This window comes from Colletes latitarsis, chromosome 9 (assembly GCF_051014445.1).
Source record: "Colletes latitarsis isolate SP2378_abdomen chromosome 9, iyColLati1, whole genome shotgun sequence".
NCBI lineage: Eukaryota > Metazoa > Arthropoda > Insecta > Hymenoptera > Colletidae > Colletes > Colletes latitarsis.
The window spans coordinates 31,211,904-31,232,470 of record NC_135142.1 but is presented as its reverse complement, the minus strand read 5'-3'; the positions used below and the strand labels follow the sequence as shown (position 1 = coordinate 31,232,470).

Sequence of the window (20,567 nt, the reverse complement as noted above, 5' to 3'; positions counted from 1 at the left end):
GTACCACAACAGCGTATGAATCTTGTTGTCACTTTCAGCGTGACATACGAGTTCAAGGGGTTAAGAATATGAGGCGGACGATAAAACGCTGCTAGCTATAAAAAAAAGAATAGAAGTTGTTGGAAATAGATCCATCTTTAAAAAAAAAAATATGCTGGTTTTCGAGGAACGTAGAGAAGAGAATTACATTACAGTATTGTCTACTATTTTTCTAAGATCTATCCCGATTCTAAAATCGTAGCACTACAAGTGTCTTTAATCGTATCGGTACGATTTATGGACTCGTGCATGACATGTTTGCTACCACGCATCCAGCTTATCGCGCACGTTACATATGTGGCAGGTATAGAGAACATGATCTAGTGCATAGAATGTGCATTATGAATTCGTGAAAGTTGTGGACGAGTACGAGAATAACATCTACAGTATCGATTATTAACATACCTTGGGCTTTTTGTGTTTTTTAAACTGGTGATTGAAGTGAGACAAATAAATAGCTAGTCTATAACACAAGGATCTTGTAAACAAGACAACAGAATTTACTCGCCATAAAACAGAATGAAAAGAAGACAGAAGCCATAAACTACATTGCAATAATCAAAGAATTTAAAGTGGGTGGATAAAGCGTCACGAAAAATATATAGTCGACGTAAATGTGAAAAACGAAATGATACAGCGCAGCAATATGACGGGCAAAATGCCAAGATGGATAAAACGTTACATCAAGATTTATTGGTTTCGTAGATATCGAGAAGGTCGCCAAGAGAAAACTAGTACAAGTAAAAGTAGCAAAGCAACTTTGACGATTAGCTGCAAGTTTAGAAATATAGATATGGAAAAAGAAATTTCACCGACAAGAGAATGTTTTTTCTTTTTTTCGTGGGACGCAAACGAGTTAATAATCAAACAAGAAAATCATTAAAGATTGAAATATCTAGCAGACGTAAACGCGAAGAAGCAAAACACCATGACATCGAACGTTACATCAAAATTCTTGAGGAAAAGTTGCCTTGTATGGATAGTTGAATCAAACGAGATACTAAAGGAAGATAAGTTACGTAGGAGGAAAGAAGAGCCGGCAATCAAGGAGGATTTGGAGGTCATATGCTATCTGGCACTTAGCAGACTCAGCGTAACGAGGATAAAAAATCTTAATCGATTGAGTGTCATCGGCATATATGCACAGGATGTCTCGGAAATGTTCGTGCTTTGAAGGGTCAGAGAATATTTCAGGAACGAAGGAATCGGCTTGTAAAGTTTTCGATGGAATTTACACAGCCGGAGCACAAAGTAGGCGGTCGAGATGTGAGTCTAGGACCCTTCCCTTCAGCTCAGAGTGAGATGGGCCCTATGGGCCTTCGAAGGTTCCGTAAGTTTGGGGTCACTATCCCGTTGCGGCGCGAATTCCTTGGGTGTAATTTGTAGCAGGTCGTTTTTCAGACATCCGGCAACGGACAGTGGAAGTTGAAAGTGGAGTGTAACTTTTATACAAGATCCAAACCATTTAAAAAGTGTTTAGAGAACGATATTATCTTCATTCTTCCGGTGTCGTAAGAAATTGATAGACACGATCTCTCGTATCGACACGGTGCTCGAGACGATCGAAAGATTCAAGGATATTTCAAATTCTGTCGTGCGAACGGATGTTACAATGTCGTAGAATCGTAACGTTAACAACGAGAATAGCATAAACGAGAGGCTTCAGGTGTCCTCATGAATAAAAGTCCGTAGGATTTGAATTTGGAGAACGTGCAGGTTGTGGAATCGATTCCCATCTGCCAATCCGCTAGTCGATATACATATTGCATTCGTCTTACCTTCGGTGGGAAATTTTTTTTTTATGAGCGAATCTATAATCCCGGACGCTGAATATCGGCGAACAATTTTAAAGCGTTTCTTGAAAATTCCATCGCAATAAGAAAACAACCACGGTGCAAAACAGAAGTTTATACGGCTCACCTTTGTTTTTAAGTCGGACGGAATACATTTCACTCGGAAAGCTTAGCCATCTAATTTCGAATCAGTCTCGGTACGGAGACCAGACGGCGAACAGCCAGACGGAAAGATCCTTGTGATTTTCGTAAAAATGTCTTAAGTAAATGCGTCACTGCGTTGGTTCGAATCACGTGATTCGAATGTCTGGGATATCGCGAACGCATCGGGTCGTCTCAGAATTGCAGATAACACCTTCAACCTTATCGTTCGAACGCCCGATTCTCGTCCGACTTCCGATGAAATAATCTTAGCACGCGTCGGAAGGACGTCTCGAGATGCCTCCAACGACCACGGTATTTTAAGATTGGAACTCGTTGGTGAAATATCCAACCTCTGCTGGGTGCAACTTCCATAGTTCTGTAGCGAATTTTACGCTTTGATGATTGTTTTAGGCGGTCTATAGAGTTGTTGATACGCGTACGTATCTTTGGACTATCGTAACGACCTTTTTGGGGATTATCTGGAAGTCTAAAAAATCATTCATTCGATATTTACTCGCGACTCAAAACCGTCCTGGCTGATATGTGGGTCAGCGGACAGTCATAGTGTTAAGATAGGCACAATCTACAGATAGAACTTTTGCTAATGTTTATAAATACTTCCTCCGGTCCTCGGTCCTATCAAACGAGTACATCCGAAACCATATTTCTCGTACTCGTAATTTCGATACGGTTACGTCAGTACAGTCCTGTTCTGTTGCACGATCGTGGACGTCGACTCGAAGACACCTAGCTTTTCCGGATACAAATCGGGCGATCGAGGACGCGAAAAGGCGTTGTCTGTCGCTGAAATCGCGGTCGATCTTTGTCATCGGTGGAAAGGGAAAAATGCGTAGGAAATCGAGGCGTGGTACGCACAATCGTGCGGTAAATTCTCACGCCGAATGACCGCCTCGTAGCTCGCGCACACATGTACCACATACGCGAGAAGGAGCACGATGTAGGCGGTGTTAGGTGTGGAACGGGGGCGAGAAGAAGGTCTCGCGTTAGATCGTGCCTCGAAAGTAAAATCGGAATCTTTTCGTCTTCTCGACGCTGTATCGTTTGCACGGACACGATGAACGCCCGTGATTCCTTCTGCCTGGGATAACCATCATACTTGAGCGCAGAATTTATTAACCACGCCAGCTTGTCATCTACGACGAAAACGATTCGCTGGCGGACACGTTAGCCCTGGTCGAAGCAAACTGGCAAGGGGAGCGTTTAGCCTACGAGCCTCGGGCCACTATATTTCTTCCCGTCATGGAGTAAGGTTGTTTCGTGGCACAGCTCGGCATAATGCTACCGCCGGTGTTGCAACATCGGTTAGCGGTCCTGTACCGTCTAACAGGGCGGTTTATTTATGCTAGGAACTTTGAATGAGACCGTGACTTTACGACACGGACGCCTGGCGCTTGTTCTGCTAAAACGTTTATCGAATGTGACTAACCTTACAAGCATTGGGTCACAAACCATCGCACGGTGGGGCATTTATTAGTATCGAAGCGAAGACAATGTTTCATCGTTGCTACGTTGAGCAAAATTCTCATCTCGATACGAGTCTCGGTTAAAAGAGGAGCAACGTGTAGTTTGCTACTTGTTCGTTATAAATTTTGTTCAATTTCTCGCTTGTATCCCTGCTTTGTTGCGATTGTTCGGTCAGTTCGAAAAATGGTGGCAGAGACAGAGCGCGAGCAGCGAGGTTGCGACATCGACTAGCGGTCCAGCCTCGTCCAAACTAGCTGGGACAGAGAGAAAGGAGTAGTGGAGATAGGATTAACGAACGGCCAGTAGAATGACATCCAACGCTATAGCTCGCTACTAGAGTTCCACGTTTATGCAGCATGGTTTTTTTGCTTCGTAACTCGACCTAACGACACGTCACGTTTGCTCCTGATGGCGTTCTCCAAACGCTTCGACGATCTCTGGAAGCCTCTCTTTTCATAGAGGCTTTCATGTTTCGAGACTCTCTTTTCTTTTTGATCCAGATGCAATGTCTGTTGCATTTCGAATAGCAGTCGGATGAGAACGTTTCGGCAATCCTCGGCGAAGTCGAGACGGTTCGACGCAGAAAACACGAGCGTCTTTCTGTCCTGCGTCGTCGTCTAAGCGGCCGGCCTTGATCCTTGGCGCTAGAGTCGCCCGAAGTCGGCCGAGCTAGCTGCTACTCGCTACTTTCACTAAGTACTCTATCCTGTCTTGTCCTGTCCTGTCCTATCCCGAGCGCTCGTACGTACCTCGTGCCTTATGCTCGCTTAGCTAGATCGAGCTTAGAACGGGTTCTCAACTGGTTCCCACCTCTTCCCTTTGACCCGCCGTCACCGTTATCTCCCTAGATCCGACCAGATAACCACCTGAGATTTACCTTTCTTTTTTCTTTTCGTAACTTTCTTCTACATTTTCGATGGTCGTCTTTTTTTCCATTTACCAGCCGCACAGTGTTCCGACGCTTTGCGATGCTTTCAGATCGATGCAGGAAGAAATTGCAATTGATAAATTATTTCTGTTACTCGTATTTATTTAATTTAGAGACGTGTTTCAGAACGCATCGATCCCCTAGGGATCGTGTAAGTGAAATAGGACGCGTGGCGCGGCGCAGGGGAATAGTCTCGTCCCGGCCAGACATTTGGCGTGGCGGCTCGCGGAGGTCCCCGAGGCTCGCGTTTCGCCAGTCGAAAAACGAAACGGGGAAACGGTCGTGCATTTTCCAGATAACCGGTCGATTAATCGGTCGGGGCAACTCGGTCGCAGACGTACGGGCGCCCGCAGAGTTGAGCACCGCTTGTTCGTTTCTAGGTTACACGCGCAGCGAGCCGAGTTTCACTTTTTCAGCGTTCGACGCCACGCTCCGCGATCATCGGGAGGTTGATCGACTCGTCTAGCGTCGACGCTCCTCTCGGCGTACGCACGCGAGCGTACCGTTCCTTCGGAGCATATTCCGCTAATATGAGGAATCGTTCGGAGATTTTGCCCATTCCATCGGACCGTACCTTCCAATTATCCTTACCGTTGCTTCGATCGCGACGGACGTGGACCCGGCGAACCGCGTTTCCCTTCCAATCCTCCTCAACCTCGGATTTCGGTCATCCCCTTGGTTTCTTTTATTTTTTATCCGACGCTCTTAACACTTTGTTGATCGTTCTTGGGTCCTTCACGTTTTATAAAATTCAAATATTAGAGCCTTACATCATCAGAAATTTTCATTGTAAACTATTTTCGATAAGAAATTTGGGAGACACCAGGTGTTTAAACTTGTTGATCCTTATGGACTACGTATCGCTTCTTTATTGAAATTTTACATATATTCATGAGTATAATTATTACAAAATAAATTGCTGAATTAATTCAGCAGCCAAACTCATCTTCATTTTACGTGATTTATAGTACGAATAATTCTATCGAAGCCGTAGTGGATATTCGGACAATAACATGAGCGTTAACAGAATTACTGAAATAATCTAAATTATCGCATATGTCCTTATCGATCCAAAATTTCATCGTAAATTAACGCTTCATGAAAATTAATATTGTGATAAACGTAAATTCGCGTTGGTCGTTCACAGAGAGCTCTAAATCTGACTTCTGATTATAGACCAACGGTTCGTGGGTGGTTTTACGGTCCTTGTTAGTCCAGACTCGTTTCTTTCGATGGAATTAGCACCGCGAAAGAAATTCGAGGCGTGATTATAGGCAGCGGTTCGTAGGTGGTTTTATGGCCCTTGCTGTTCATGAAACGGTACGACTCTTTTCTTTCGTCCGCGTTGGAGTTAATGCCGTGACAGAAAATTCGTTTCGGACGCTAGCAGGTCGTTCGATTTGTCGTGCTTCTGGAATTGAAGGATTCCAGTTTCCGACGACGACTTCCACTTCCTTTGGTCGACGCTGCTCGTGTCTTCGTAATATCAAACGCTTATCCTTTCTCCCGCCTCGCCTCGCCTCTGTGATTCTTTTCTCTCCTTCCTTGTTCCTCGGCTACGTGACTTTTGGATTCTTCGCGGATGCCCACTAAACGTACGCATACATAGCGAATGTTCGGTGAAACTCACCGGTGCGACACGAGCTCGGAATACGCGAAGAGTTGGGACTTTCGTTTTTGAAAGAGTCCGCTCCGCGGCGAACGCACGGCCTCGGACGCGTCACTCTTTTAAATACCTGACGACAGCCTAATTTCTGCGCCTACCATTCGATCGGAGCTAGCTGCAACGCCTGCTAAACGACGCCATAAACTCGCAACCCGTTCACACGATTTGCTCGTTTCACCGAAAGCAGCATTCACACAGTCCCATATTTCCACCTGAAACTTCATTTTCACGCGTCTTAATTTTTTTAACTTCTGTAAATCGTTTGGATTCGAAACATATTTAAACTAGAATCATCTTCACGCTCTTGCTCCGACACTGACAGACTCCAAATCTGTATTGTGCGAAATATTAGGGCCATTGGGGAGACAAAACAGAATCGTACGACAATTTATCGTCGAACGCGCAACGATTCTCGGTACCGAGAATGTCTCGTCTTTCCACGGACTTTATAATCGCGAGAATATCCGAGGTTCTTGCTCGTAAATCATTATTGTAATTCGTGCTGCGTTACGTAATCCCGTATAGGCGTAACTTTCGACGTGAACCGTGTTTCGTGAGATCGTGGAAAGCGTGGTGTTCGATCTTGGACCGTCAGGATCATTGAAACATCGCTTTTTTTCAGTATATTAATTCCTACGTAGGCTTGACTGTGATTTGCGAGTTTACGAAAGAAAAGAGCTTCCAAGTTTGCCGAGGAAATGCAGCGTATTTGGAATACCAGTTAGTTTACGATGAATAAAACATTACGGTAGAGGTTGGAAATGGCGGAATTAAGATTCTTCCACAAGTGTCGTTCGTTAACAGATGATTCGGCCCCATTATTCGCGGTGTTACAAATTAGATAACGCCAATGTTTTCTAAATACCTTCTGTGATATTTGGAACCCGAAATATGTCCTCTATTAAAATATTACTATCGTCTAGATTTTCATATCTGTATTATTAATTCCTTCTAATTTTGCATAAATGATGGCAGATTACATTACGATTTTGACATATTATATATGCGATATATATCATGTCTGTTCTTCTGAAGCGAGAAACCGACGCATCCTCAATTAATGTCATCATGATCGATCGTCGAATTACCTTTCGCTCAGCGTCTCATGGCTTGTGAGAAGCGATACCGTGGACTATATCCTGGACGAATTATATTTCCAATCATAGACCAGATAGGGGAAACAAAAACAGTTAGAATATACAAGGTACAAAAAGAGGGTGAGCTTGTAATATTCACTGAAGTAAGAAACGTCCCGTTAACATTCGTCTCGCATAATTCCGTCAGTATGCATGTCTAATTCGGATAATAAGGGGTCTTTGCTATGTTCTCCTATTGGAAGAGTCGTTATTTCGAGTTCGAAGGCGACACGAGAAATTCAGAGCACCTGTTTGCTCGTGCACGAGAGTCCCGCGAAAACAGTCGCGAGTTACGTTGCCGTCGTCGTGATTTTCTTGTTCTCTCGTATAGAACGAGCCCTTTCCCCATTTGGTACACCGAGGACATCGTATGTAGATAGGTTTGCCCGGTGTGAGAGTTCCCTTGCCCGCGATTCCGCGGCGCCGTTCTGCGTCGCGTCGTGTCGCGGCATCCGTGGCATCCGTAGCCCTCGAAATTTGGAACTTTCTCCGCGAGGACGACACTCGTTGTCGTCGCCCGGTGCCTATAGGCGGCCACGTGGTACGCCAGGTACGAAAATAACCAACGGAAGCGAGCCAACGAGAAGGAAAGTGAAACTCCGTACATCGCGCGAGGCAGGTACATCCATCGCACGTTAATTGTACACGCGGCTCATTAGGTATGATCCGTCGCGCGGCCACGCCGCTTTATTTTTAGGCTTTCGTCCTTCTCGTGACCGTTCCCTACGCTTTGCCGGTTGGTCCTTCTTCACCGCGAACAATCGCTCCCGACGATCCATTATTCACCCAAATGATTAACTACCCGGATAGCCGAAAAAACGATTATCTTCGCGCTGAAAGTAATCCACCGAGGAGAAAGTGATTTATTAACTTCAAATCGAACTTTGAATTCGTTAACTTGAAACCGAATATTTATGAGTTCTGCGAGTCAGTATGGAATGTGAACGATGGATAAATTCTGCCTACATCACTGGACTAACGTAGTCCAAAGCGAGACATTTGTTATTACGAGGAAGATTGGAATCAATGTGTACACTTGCTTGTTGTTTGACTGGCGGAATGATCGTGCGTGGTGTCAGGTAGCGCAAGTCGTGTTTTCATATTTAAGACAAATGACGCTAATAATATTTGCATGTGGAAAACTTGCGTATCTCGCCTTGCCATATTAAGTAGTACGGTCGGAGATAAGGGTCTGTGACTGCCACGTGAAAGTGAAAAATATATGATTATCACGTTTCAGTGTAATGGGAAAAAGAGCCACACGGATTGTTATTATTTTTACAACCGTCTAACGTTCCGAACTATCGAAGTAATCAAGTATTATATTAGAGGTACGATTATGCTGCAATCGTGTTCCCGATATAAACGCTCTTCTAGCCATTATTCTCTCAATCGTTAATTTCCATCATTAAGGAGCAAATAATGGTTTACGATGGTGCATTATTCGACCGAATAATGAACTATATATTTTGGAATTAGTCTTTTATCCTCGTGTACGTTTATCGTCGCTGTGAGTGAAGTAACCGCCGGAGCATGGGAATAATTGCCAGCGTGTTTCTCATCCGCGCGAATCCCGGCTCCGTGACGGAAGCGAGTCTTCTCTCTGATGTAACGTCTCGGGAGACCCACTGACACGCATTCGACGAGATTTCTTCTGTCGAGAGAGACGTCGACTTTCGATTTCAGCTCCGAATAGCCGGGAATTCCGTTCCCCGAGCGCCCGAAACGCCTCGGAAATGCTGCACGATATTTTTGAACGATGATTCCGCGTTTTAAAGGTCAGTGATGCGATCCCCGATGATAACGATTCGTGTTTGAATAAAATATTAACTTCTCCCGCGCGTACATGAGTCTGCAAGATACGGGGATCATTCGACTTTAGCTTAAAAAATTGTCTTTTTTTTTCTCCGATACGAGAATTGCAGATTAGATATCTGGGATGAACGATAAAGTAAATGAGGACAAATTTTTTCGTATATATTTTCTTATAATATTATTATTATTGAACGTCTCACGCGGATGTCGAAGTACAGATGATTATAAAAAAAATTTTAAAAGTGTATAGATACTAAAGAGAGATGAATATTTAGGCGTTTTAAATCAGAGAAATTGTAGAGTACTAAGATAGGAAGATCGTGAACGGGAACATTTAAACTTGCGAATGGTAGGACGCGTCGATCATAACGCCACGGAGGCTCGCAGCAACATGGTTCGCCCGAAGATTGCATACCAAGCGTAACGAAATGAAATATTGAGAGAAGATAGTTCACGTTCCCATCGGAAAGTCATTGCTCTTTGTATCTAACAGATGTCCTCCGGCATATCGTTCACGGACGAGTGCTTGCTTCGCGCCAAATCGATCACTACTTGCGGTCGATGTCAGGGATTTCGTTGAGATTGAAATATGAGGTTCGCGTAAAGTTAGGACAGGGAGGATTAAGTCATCATTCTGTTGGCCTCGAATTTATTTAAGTAATGCAGAACGTTCAATTTTGCGATTTTCGCCAAGTCGTGTGAAAATGGATCGTGCAAACGAATTCTTATCTTCGAAATTATCAAGCGTGTTAATCCTTTTTATTTCTATCGAATTTAGATTTCTGTTAGACTGAAAAGGAAGTTCGAGTAATCAATTTGTAGACTTAATTCGAGCCAAACATAGCAGTCGAGAGCATGCTTCCGGAACGTGGACCTTCGAAAATATCAAAATTGTCGTTCTGGAAACGCGCAAACCATTTTTGAGCTGGTTTATCTGAAATTGAATCTTCTCTATAGTTGGCACGTTGTTCCCAAAACCTTGGACGCTTTGTAGCTACTTGTGGTACCTGTTCACAATAAATATAGCAAAAATGCACCTTCAGCGATCACTGTATATTGTTGAATTGGGGGTACGAGGCTGGAGTGGGACTTCCTGGCTTTGGTCAGGTCGAAAACCCCGATTATGCTGATGTTCTCCTACATCTGGGCTGCCATCTTGGTGGTAGCCTGGTCCAGAGAATTTCGGCGAAGTTGGCGGGCCCGCTCTGGTCAAATCCACTCACCTCACCTCCACGCGGGGCCCCTGGGACCCTGTACCGACTTGCTCAGGTGCAGGGTGCGAAAGAGTGAGTGGTAGTTCAAGAAAGAGTAACTCAGACTCGTGCAGAACAAGAAGACTCAAGAGGAAACGTCCTTGCAGGCAAATTGTTGGACTCACGATGGATTCCCAAGTAGGTACTCGTCCTTGGTGATATGGGGAACATTGAGAGGGCTGATAACCCTGGTTATGAGATCTTTCAGAAGAAGATAGATACCTATGAACTGTCAAAAGTCATCATTTTTGTAAAAGAATCTATCTGCTCAATGATCTTCGTTGCATATGAAATTAATGTAAACACGCTGGGTATTTGTTTGTACAACTTTATTATGGCCACGGAAAGAGAAAAGACGCATCAATATTATACCATCTGCTTCGAATTAACATACATGTTTCATTAGTCGTATGTTATAAACGTCATCGTTCGAATATTGTCGTATTCGGTTTGTGCTGGAGGGAGAACGCGTTAAATAGCGTAAACGCGTGCCAGGGGCCGTTATCTGGGATGTTATGGCCGCGCTAGGCGCATCATCGGCCGCCACGTAACCGCGGTTACGATCGGCTGGACAACGTCGATGCTGTCACTTTCCCCGCTGCCAACGCTTCCCGGAGCGCGCGGTTAAGTGTGTCACCGGGTCTGCCGTGCGCGAATAAAATGCGATCGCTGCTGTCTCGGTCCCGTTCGCGTCCTCGCGTCCCGTCCGACGTTTTCGTCGCGATGCTGCACTTATTGCGTAATCCCTATCTACGTGCAGCGTCCGCGAGACGCACAGAGGGAGCAGGAAATTTCGGGTAAGTGGGTCGCCGTGGCCAACGCGACGATCGTCAAAGGGTTATCCTACTCGACCAACCTCGAAAAAGTCCATTTCTTTCTCTTTCCCATCGTTTCTCAATTACGCTCTGGCTCAGACAATATCGAAACGAGGATTCTTACAGTTCTTTTTCTAAATAATCAAACTGACGAAGGTTCTTCTTTTCAGTCTTCGGTGTTGATCTGTGTCTCGTGAAAGTTGAGATATTTTTATGTTGGGGTTCTTGGTGAATTCGAGTATTTTAGTTGTATGATCAGTTGCAACACCAACTAGTGGATGAATGTCCATTTTTTATCATTGGTAAAATTCGTCAGGTATAGCAGTGTCTTCCGAGTTCTTATGTAAACAATCTCGTAGAAAGTACGATGAATCGATGCCAGGTTAAGAAGATTGGGCACGTTATTCGAATAATATTAATTAAATGCTAGGTATATGCGCAAATCAAGATTATCTGATCGATTCTGTTCAGTTTTAGCGTTTCTATACAGAGGAGAGTTGTTCAAATCGTATCACTTAGATGTTATCTTGCGTTTCCTATTTGGCACTAATTTGCACGCAAATTAGCAACGGGAACCGTAGCTTGATATTTAAGATCCATATTATTACGTGTTACACCTTTTACCAGGAATAAATTAATTCGTTACAAGCTTTTTTATAACGTAGCGAACAAGTTCGACTCAAGTAACCGGTTCTAAAAGCAGTGTCTTTAAAGGCAGTAGATTTGTGAATAGAGATTAATAAAGGATAAGGTTAACAAGAGAAACTATTTCACTAAAATAAATTTATTAACGAGTGAACAGAATGAAGATATCCACTATATAAAAATAACGATTAAATAACATATAAGTATTACTATGTAAATATGGTTAAAAATTATATCAATCGTACCTGATTTTTTAAAATATTCATAGTACACATAAAAATGTTCATTTTTTTCTATAATTTTCGTCGTTCGGTTATGCCACGCGTTTACTACTAGATCGAGCTTGTTCAGTAATGATAGATAAATTAGAGATGTACGATTTAGGCGACCGCTACGCATTAGGCAACTTTCCCGACTTTCTAACGACATATTTATTTTCATATTTTGAGTTAATCGTTTAGAACGAGGCTTCCGAAACATTCGTGGCTCGAGAATCACTTTCGAAAACGGTAACACATATTTTAAAAGTTACTATATCATCATCGTCCAGGCCTTTGTTGATATTCAAGCTGTTAATTGTATCAAGTACTCGAAGCATAAAGAATTCGATCAAAAGCTATTAGCGAAATATTCGAATGTTTGGATGTTCGAGCTTTATTCGTAGCGTTGGAGCATTAGTGAAATATTCGAATAGTAAATTCGACTAGTTCCCAGTTCTAATTAGAAATGCGTGGAGCGTTACGCGCAAGTAACCGAGCAACGTGGAGGGTTAAGTTCGTGCACACGTAGAACCGGTACCGCGTTAAACATGTTCACCGGTTTGCTTTAAGGGTCGGATGTGACGCATTATGTCACTTTCCAAATACTTTCCACCAAGTAGAGTGGCCTTTTTGCCGCGGAACTGGTTGTGTCGCTTTTCCCGGATCCGAAACGGGCGCAGGGATCGTCGAGGAATATCCAACGAATAATTGCCGATTACGCAACTGGCCGAGTATCGATAACTTGATCGCGGAGGGCTTATAAATGATGGATGCTTACGCGGCGCGCGGGCAGCAACGATTCGCCGCACACGAGATCCTTGTCAATAACATTTATTTCTGGGATCCGAGGCTCGCGAAACAAATTAGCGGGTGAAGTAACGGTCCTGTCTACCCGCGTAGAAAGGAACGATCGTCGATCCTCGGTTTACAGAGAAAAAAAACATGGACGCGCGCTGACGCACACCGAGGAAATATATCTCAACTCCCTTTTTATTTGTTTCTTTCGAACAATGACACTGAGTGTCAAGAAATTAGATTCGATCAGAACAGGGCTCTTCTAAGTTTGAAGAAAATGGTAGTTTCAGTCGTGTAATATACTTTTAGTTGTCGGTAGAACTTTCCCAAAATATCTGAACAGTCGATCGTTAGCGATCCTATTAACGGCGATCACGATTGTTCGGAAAGCCCGTAGGGAGTTGGTTTGAACGTTAACCGCGACAGCAGCGAGTTCGGTAGCCGATCGTGCTCGGTTCACGGCGTTAGCGGTCAGCTTTTAGATGAAAAGGAGCCCTTTCCCAAGCGGAAGGTCCGTGCACGTGTCGATCGAGCAGTTGAACCCGAGATCCCCGGGTTCCAGAAGCGAGGCGAACCGAAGTGTCTGCTCTCTGCGGTGAAGGCAATCACTGTGACTGGCTTGGCAGCGTTCACGATCCGTGACGCTCCGTGACTCGGGATCTAGGCCGATTGTATAATGCCGCGAACGTTTCACTAAAATCGTTAAATAACAGCCTACTTTAGTCGGATCGCTCGCCTCTCTGCTCGCTTGCCTTGCTTCGCGTTGCCTTGCCTTGCCTAGTCCAAGTCTCTCTCTTTCACTCTCTCTCTCTCTTTCCTTGTCTAGTTTTCTCTCTCTGGCTCTAGGTTCGTTCGTTCACTCTCACTCTGTCCCTCCATACGGCGAGGTACGCTTAGTCATCGTCCATCGGACCGCTCTCTCGTCCTGTCTTCGCTGCTCCGCCGAATAAATCGATTTTCGCTTTTGATATGCGCGCCCCGTCGCGATTCGAGTTTCGCGCCACGATTTTCAGCGGGAATCGCGCGTACGAGACCCACCAGCGCGACACTGACAAAAATTGTAACTGGAATTTTTTATTTTTATAGTTGCGGTACCGAACTGCGTACTGAACGGTTCCAGAATCGATGGATGTAGATTTACTCTGTAAAAAGTGATTCAAACTCGAAAACCCTGTATGTGCGTAAAGAAGGAGTTGCTACAGAAATTAAAAAGTAAGTTTACAAGGCTACATAAATATTTATACGCATTACATTTGGGTATAATTTCGATGGGTCAAATATCTATTCCCAGAATATGAAATATGTGTCGTTAAATTACTAGGTTTAAACTAATTTAGTAAGAATCACACTTTCGTCGATCGTAGTACGTTATATTAGTAATATTTATGCGAATTTTCACGAAGATATGATGATTCGTCCGTGCGTTCCCTCGTGGAACCGATACAGACGCGAAACGTCTTATGTATGCGCATAATTTTGGGTTTAAATGGAACCAGACGGCCTTCCGAGAATAGCACCAACGAAAAAATGCTTAAAGCGCATCGCCGAGATTATATAATAATTCGAATTCGAACACGAGGACGCGTCACATAGTTTTCGATAGCCGAGCGATCGCGACGAAAGCCAAGCTTCTCAAAGAGGCTAATTACTCGCCAAACGAATATTTCCGGGGAATTATAAATAATTTTCACACTTTGCCACGTCACCCATATAGGGACGTCGAGGGAAATAAATTTAGTCTTGTACAAAATTGTACGGTTTTAGCGCGACAGTGAACGCGTTAAGGGGTTAAGGAATCGTTGGGAGCGCTAGGTTGCGAAACGATGGAGTTAAAACGATTCGCGCCGAACGGAAAACACAGCGTTTCGTTGTACGAAACGAAAGGGTGCGGTGGGGTAAAATCTAGCGGCGGCATACCGGATTGAGCAACTCTGCAATCACGTTTATTGCCGATCCGCGTAAGCGCGTACATGCATACATGTGCCGTCCCTTTCCACCGAGCGATCCTGGCCGATATTCCCGTTAATTATGGCCGACGTCCGCTCGATCAAACATTATCCCTTCCAGCCGACTGTAATTATCCATACGCGGATACATATCTGTCGTACCCTCGATCGTAAAGCTTCGCGATGCGAAATATCGATCGACGGTAGTCGAAACGAGAGGATTATTTCCATCGGTTGCACGCTAGTTGCCAGCTGAGCGGCGCGCGTCCTTGCGCGAAGGATACGGCCAGGATCCGTAACAAAACGATAAATTATCCCCGGTTAAACGTCACGAGTTACGAACTCTTTCGAAACGAACCTCCGCCGATCGAAAATCCTAATTGCCCCATGAAAAATTCTCGCTGGATTACGAATCGTCTCGTCGTAAAGTACAACAACGCGGTTCGACGATGACGTGGCGGTAAAAAAAAAATGGATTAGCGGTTCTCGAGAATTGTTAATCGTATGCTGCGATAGGAGCACCGGAGCTCGCGGTTTCGTTTGCTTCGGATTCGAACGTCCGTTCTCCTCGAAGGAAATGACGAATCGTTAGGGATACGCCGACAAGAAATTACCCGCGAACTAAATTCCGTTGGACACGTGATTTCACGGATGAATCAAATGCATCTGACGCCCACCCGGCCTAATCGCGAACGACCACTGATTTCTCGTTGAATTCGTACGAACAGTTACAAACGGGCGGAGGATATGACGAACGCGTTTAATTGTATCCCGCCAACCGCAAACCTCGGTCTTCCTTCGCTTCTATACAACATTTTTTATCTATCGTACTCTGAATATCTACCTTTTCAGTCAAACTTTATGTACTAGTCCAGTGTTTGCAAATATAAAAAGAAACATTGGCGATGAAAATTTTTGAGAGTACAAACGCTCCACCGATGCGCCGTGTCAATGACTCCGCACAAGCTATTTCGATTCTACAAAAAAAATGAATGTAATCGTGTTTGCTCGTAGATAACATTTTACATAGGGTGATAAGAGGCCGGTAGTTCTGCGAGCAAAGGTACGAACTCTGGAGAGGAACAGTTAAATGGCTCGGTGAGAGGTGTCATCCTTCGACGCGAGTCTTTTCATAAGTGCAGCCTGCGGTTGCACTTTGTGAGCGAAACCCTGCATCTTTTGCACGATAAATCCATTCTCCTCATTAGTCTGCGTATAGAAATCTAAGATAAGGTCATCGAATGTTGAACGGCTTATGATGTGTTTCATATTTTATGAAACGAGAATGTGTTTTATAAATACTGATAAATCGCTTCTTACGAAGATGTGGATCGACCAGACGAGAAAACAATCTTCGATTGATTTACCATTCCTTGCAAATGAATGCTACTAAAAGCATTGTGACGTCCCAGCATTCGGGGATTTCTCAATTCTTGCGTTTCTTTAAGGTGGGAACATACCTTTGCCCATGAATTGATATTACTTTTTTATTGATAGAGAGATACATTATTTAAAAAAAATTAAAAGCACGGAGTTATTTTCAACGAGCCACTGTTTATATAAAAAGTTGCTATTACCAAACTACAAAGAATTTCTTGGACTACCATTCATTATCTTGGCCGTTCAGTTTCGGGAGCGGCCAACGTTGTTTCTCGGTAAGAAGTCACTGGGTTCGCTGGGGGTTAAACGCGATGGGCATCGAGCCTAATGGCACAGGCTGGCGTTACTTCCGGCAACTTCGGCAAAAGGTTCGGCCGAAACGGGGGAAAAAACGAAAAGTCCCTTGCGCAAGAAGTCTCTCGATTGCGGTTAGCCTTACTCGTAGAGAGCCGCAGTCTCTTCTAAGCTTCTAAGCCGTTGCACGCTTCGTTCGAGGCGCGAGGTTCGAAAGTAAGTGCCCCATCGAGACAATGCCTCGTGAAAATGGGGCAGAGTAATTAAGCCGTTATATAACCGGTTGAAACGGAGTTCATAGGCCGTTGGTCTCGACACGGCGCCGGTTACCACAACGCTGCTTCGAAGTAAACAGGGTGTGCTCCATGCCACCACCCCTTCCTCCCTTTAATGAGTCCCCATTGATGCTACGGTAAGCTCTGAACCGCGGGTCGGCAACCTTATGAATCGAAAAAATCAAAATTCCACGCTTAACAGAAACAAAAATACCAAACAAATCACACTTAATCGGCAGTTTAAGTTCGAAGGGTCGTCGACCCCTGTTTTCCATATTTTTCGAGCATATCGTTAAAAAGTGATCGAACATCTGTTTCAGAGGCGTCCTTCGCGTGAAATACGAACGACCTTTACCACTGCGTACGTACGCTTCGTTTATAATTGTTACAGCACTATTATCGCAACCGGTTCCACGGTTACCGATGGAACGATTATGCTAAACGTGGCTGTAAGCGCGATTTCTAAAATGCATTCCGTCGTCTACCGGAGATAACAATCTTATTGATAGATAATAAATATCGAGAATATTATCGTTTATACGTATCGATGCTTTCTCGTTACCGTAAATACTCGACGCTCGACGGTCGAGCATTCCACAGTCGTTAGTAATCGTTCTGCTTGCGATTGTCGCGTTCGGGCGGATCTTCCCTAGATCCTGGATCCTCGTGGATCCTGGGAGAATATTTCTCGGCGAATGCCCGGTGGCCGGCGCGCGTTCAGCCCGATCGTAATGCATATCTAATCGCGTGATCGCCCTTTCCCTTTTTCTTACGTTCTCGCGACAAAACAGCGAATTCCTTTCGCTCTCGAGAGAGCCCAGCGGTAGCTACGTGTCTATCTCGATGGCCGATCGAGCCAGACCGGCTGAGAAACACATTACGCCACTGTCTGTTTACACTGGAGGTTCACTACGCGCGCGACCACGAAACGTTTTTCTGCCTCCGAGTAGGAATGCAAAGACGTGTTCGTCGTTGCACACGGTGGTCCATCTAACCTCGGTCACACGAGATCGCACGGAGATCCAAATTGAAAAATTCGATCGCGTTTTCGCGCTATTTTCGAACCATGAGAAGTAAAAAGTCAATAAGAGGCGGAATGAATTTTTTAATCCAACGATAAACAATAATGATTATTATTACAGACAGTGCCCACCGAGTGTCGCGTTTGCTCGGAGTAACAGGCTTTGTTTTTGCTCCTCCGGTATTCCACTGAGAACCTGATTTTCTCGTTCTTCTAAACGGTCTCCTTTCGGATTTACCTGCGTAGAAAAAACGATCGAACGAAAAAAGCATTTACCTTAGTCCAACCGTATTAGGCGATCGCGTTCCCATAGGAGGATCCCAAAGATCGAGGTGTCAGCAGGTGGGACGGAAACGAGAGATGGTTTCGGGAGTGGTCCCGACGTTATTATTATCGATACATTTTGTGAAATGAAAATATGTACAGAATGGAGTACAAGTACCATCGGTTGCACTGTTACTTAATTTAAATAAAATATGAATAAGGAAAAGGTGGCAAGAAATAAGAGGAGGATATGGAAAGTATGGGTGTAGAAGATTCGAGAATAGATGTGTACAAGGAATGTTAGATTAAAATGAAGAGTGATGAATGTTTTAGATGTACGTCTTAAGGAAAGAATGGTGGAGGAATGAGCAGATACAAGGAGATAAGAAATTCAAATAGCGAGGTGTAGTATATGCTAAGGAAACAGAGAATATGGTGGAGTGAAAGACAGGAATGGACAGGAATATCATAAATTAATACGATACGAGTGTGTTGTAACACGTTAGGTCACAGGGGAGAGAAAAATCTAAAGCATGGGTGTGAACCATGGAAGATCCGTGCGAGTTTCGAAGGCGTGAACTATTTGAGATGTAGTCTCTGCGAGTGATTTAACCGTGTCGATGATACCTGAATAAAAAAGAAACGAATTCAATAGAATCTCTGTAGTGGTCACTGGTGGCCAAACATTTATAATAAAAGATTCCCACAAACTTTTCAACGACGACAGTGTCCCCGAGATCGAACTATCGAATGCATCATTAGTTACGGAAAACAGACGTCAACGTGTTAACTTTAGACGAAGTACGCATCGAAAGGAACATTGCTCGTCGGGTATTCGTCGACCAAAAATTTTGGAAACGGGCTTCGTGGGATGAAAATGTCGGTGCGTGGTTTCGTTCGTCCCGAAGTGACCTGGACTCGCGAAGCAACGTAGCGTACGCTTTAGGAAGCGAGGATTATCGTCGAAGTCGTGGAACGGGATCGTATCTGGTCGGATGGGCGCCGGAGGTGGGTTTGTAGGTACAGTGGATGGTGGTTGTTCGCGCGAGTCGACGTCGATGCCGATGTCGGTACTCTCGGTGTGCGAGCTCGGCGCTCGGTGCTTGTGCCACTTTCACTTGGTTACATAACCCGTGTACGTTGGTGCGAGCGCGAGGGGAACTGGGTAAATGGGAGAACCACAATCTGCGCCTGCACCACCGGCGTGACGGCTTAGCCGTGCGTCCGTGTGTCCTAAGCGCGGCTCTGTCTCTGTAAACTGGCTAGCTCCTATCGGCAGGCTCACGAATTCGTAAAAGGTTCGCCGGCACGAGCCCGAGCCGTTTCTTTGCTCGCCTCTCGGTCGTCGCTTCTTGCCGTCTCGCACACCGACTACAAATTACCGATCCGCGGTTTTCGTCGCCCGGTTTTTCCACGGCCGCCGCGTTTTCGTCGCCTGGGAACCGCCGAGTTCCTAAAACAGCGTATCGCGTGATCCGGGGCTCGGACCGATCGACGATTGCGAACTCGATCGCATTACCCTACCGGTTTGGTCTCCGTCGAAGTACTCAACCATGAGAAATACGCTCCGCTACCGCGTTTCTGTCCTCCCGATTTGATAAATGATCATAATCTAGCGCTTTGATTGCCACGTCACCCACGCAGGGTGTTTCATTGTTAGCAGTAGAACTTTTCTGCTCCGATACCGCGTCGATCGGAACCGATACGTGACGGTTCGAGACAGTTATTTTTGGAATCTCTTCAATCCCTGCTGAATACTAAATAAATACGATAAGGGACATTATGCTCCAGGAGAGACTGTTTGCGCTGATAAATTTAGAACTTCGTTCCGCGGGGCGGATTGTTCGAAACAAACAAGAAAAAACTGGCATTGAAACGGTTTTCAACCCCCGCGAAGGGCATAAAGAGCGCACGAACCGAAGTCGAAATAGAGACGGAAACGTAAATAGGTTGGGAAAAGCGAGAAAAAAGCGGCGTAGGTTTAGGGTAGACGACCGTTCCCAAGGATCCTGTCGCGTTTTCGAGCCCGGAAGCCGCACGGCGAGATCCGACGGAGAAGTCGGTGTTCCCGTGGGCCGAGGAGGAATCCGTGTTTGCCGCTGGCACGCTAAATTTACACGCGAACACCTAGAGGTATTTCGGCCGATCGAGGGATGCCATTCAAGTATTTTCAATTAGAACGTTTCGAAGGGGCGAAGCCGGCTCGGGGCAACGCGCCGTCGTGGAAACGCGAAGCCGCTGGCACGGAAATAAAACGCGGTCCTCGCGCGGACGTCCCCTCGGACGGAATCGGTGGAAATTAAAAGAAACCCGCGGTAGGAGAACCGACGGCGCAGAAGATCCGAGGCGAGGCGTGTGTCGAAGACGAAACACGGAGCGTCGACGTCGATCGACGCAAGCGGATTTCCATAATTTCCAATTAGTAATCAGTCGGTGGCTGCGCCTATATTGCCTTCACCTCATCACCGTCGCTGCCAACTCTCCGGCAGAACTATTCGCCTCGATACGCAGCGCGCGCGTTAACTCCGCGTGTTTTACGCGCTCGCGCTCGCGCGTGCGCACGCGTCGCGTAGCCACGCACGAACACACACGCACACCAGGCCCGTTCGTGTG

At 45.2% G+C, this 20,567-nt stretch overlaps 1 protein-coding gene across 4 annotated transcripts in view; it reads left to right on the top strand.

The window, feature by feature from the left end:
- The first annotated feature begins 10,085 nt into the window (after positions 1–10,085).
- Positions 10,086–20,567, top strand: part of Lolal (longitudinals lacking protein-like) — a 49,006-nt gene continuing 38,524 nt past the window's right edge. For 3 of the 4 annotated variants that reach the window (XM_076773423.1, XM_076773422.1, XM_076773424.1), the window contains exons 1-2: positions 10,086–10,397; positions 13,861–13,986. The gene's annotated coding sequence lies outside the window, so the exon portion shown is untranslated. The remainder of the gene's footprint in view (positions 10,398–13,860; positions 13,987–20,567) is intronic. The other variant, XM_076773425.1, reaches the window with a different exon arrangement.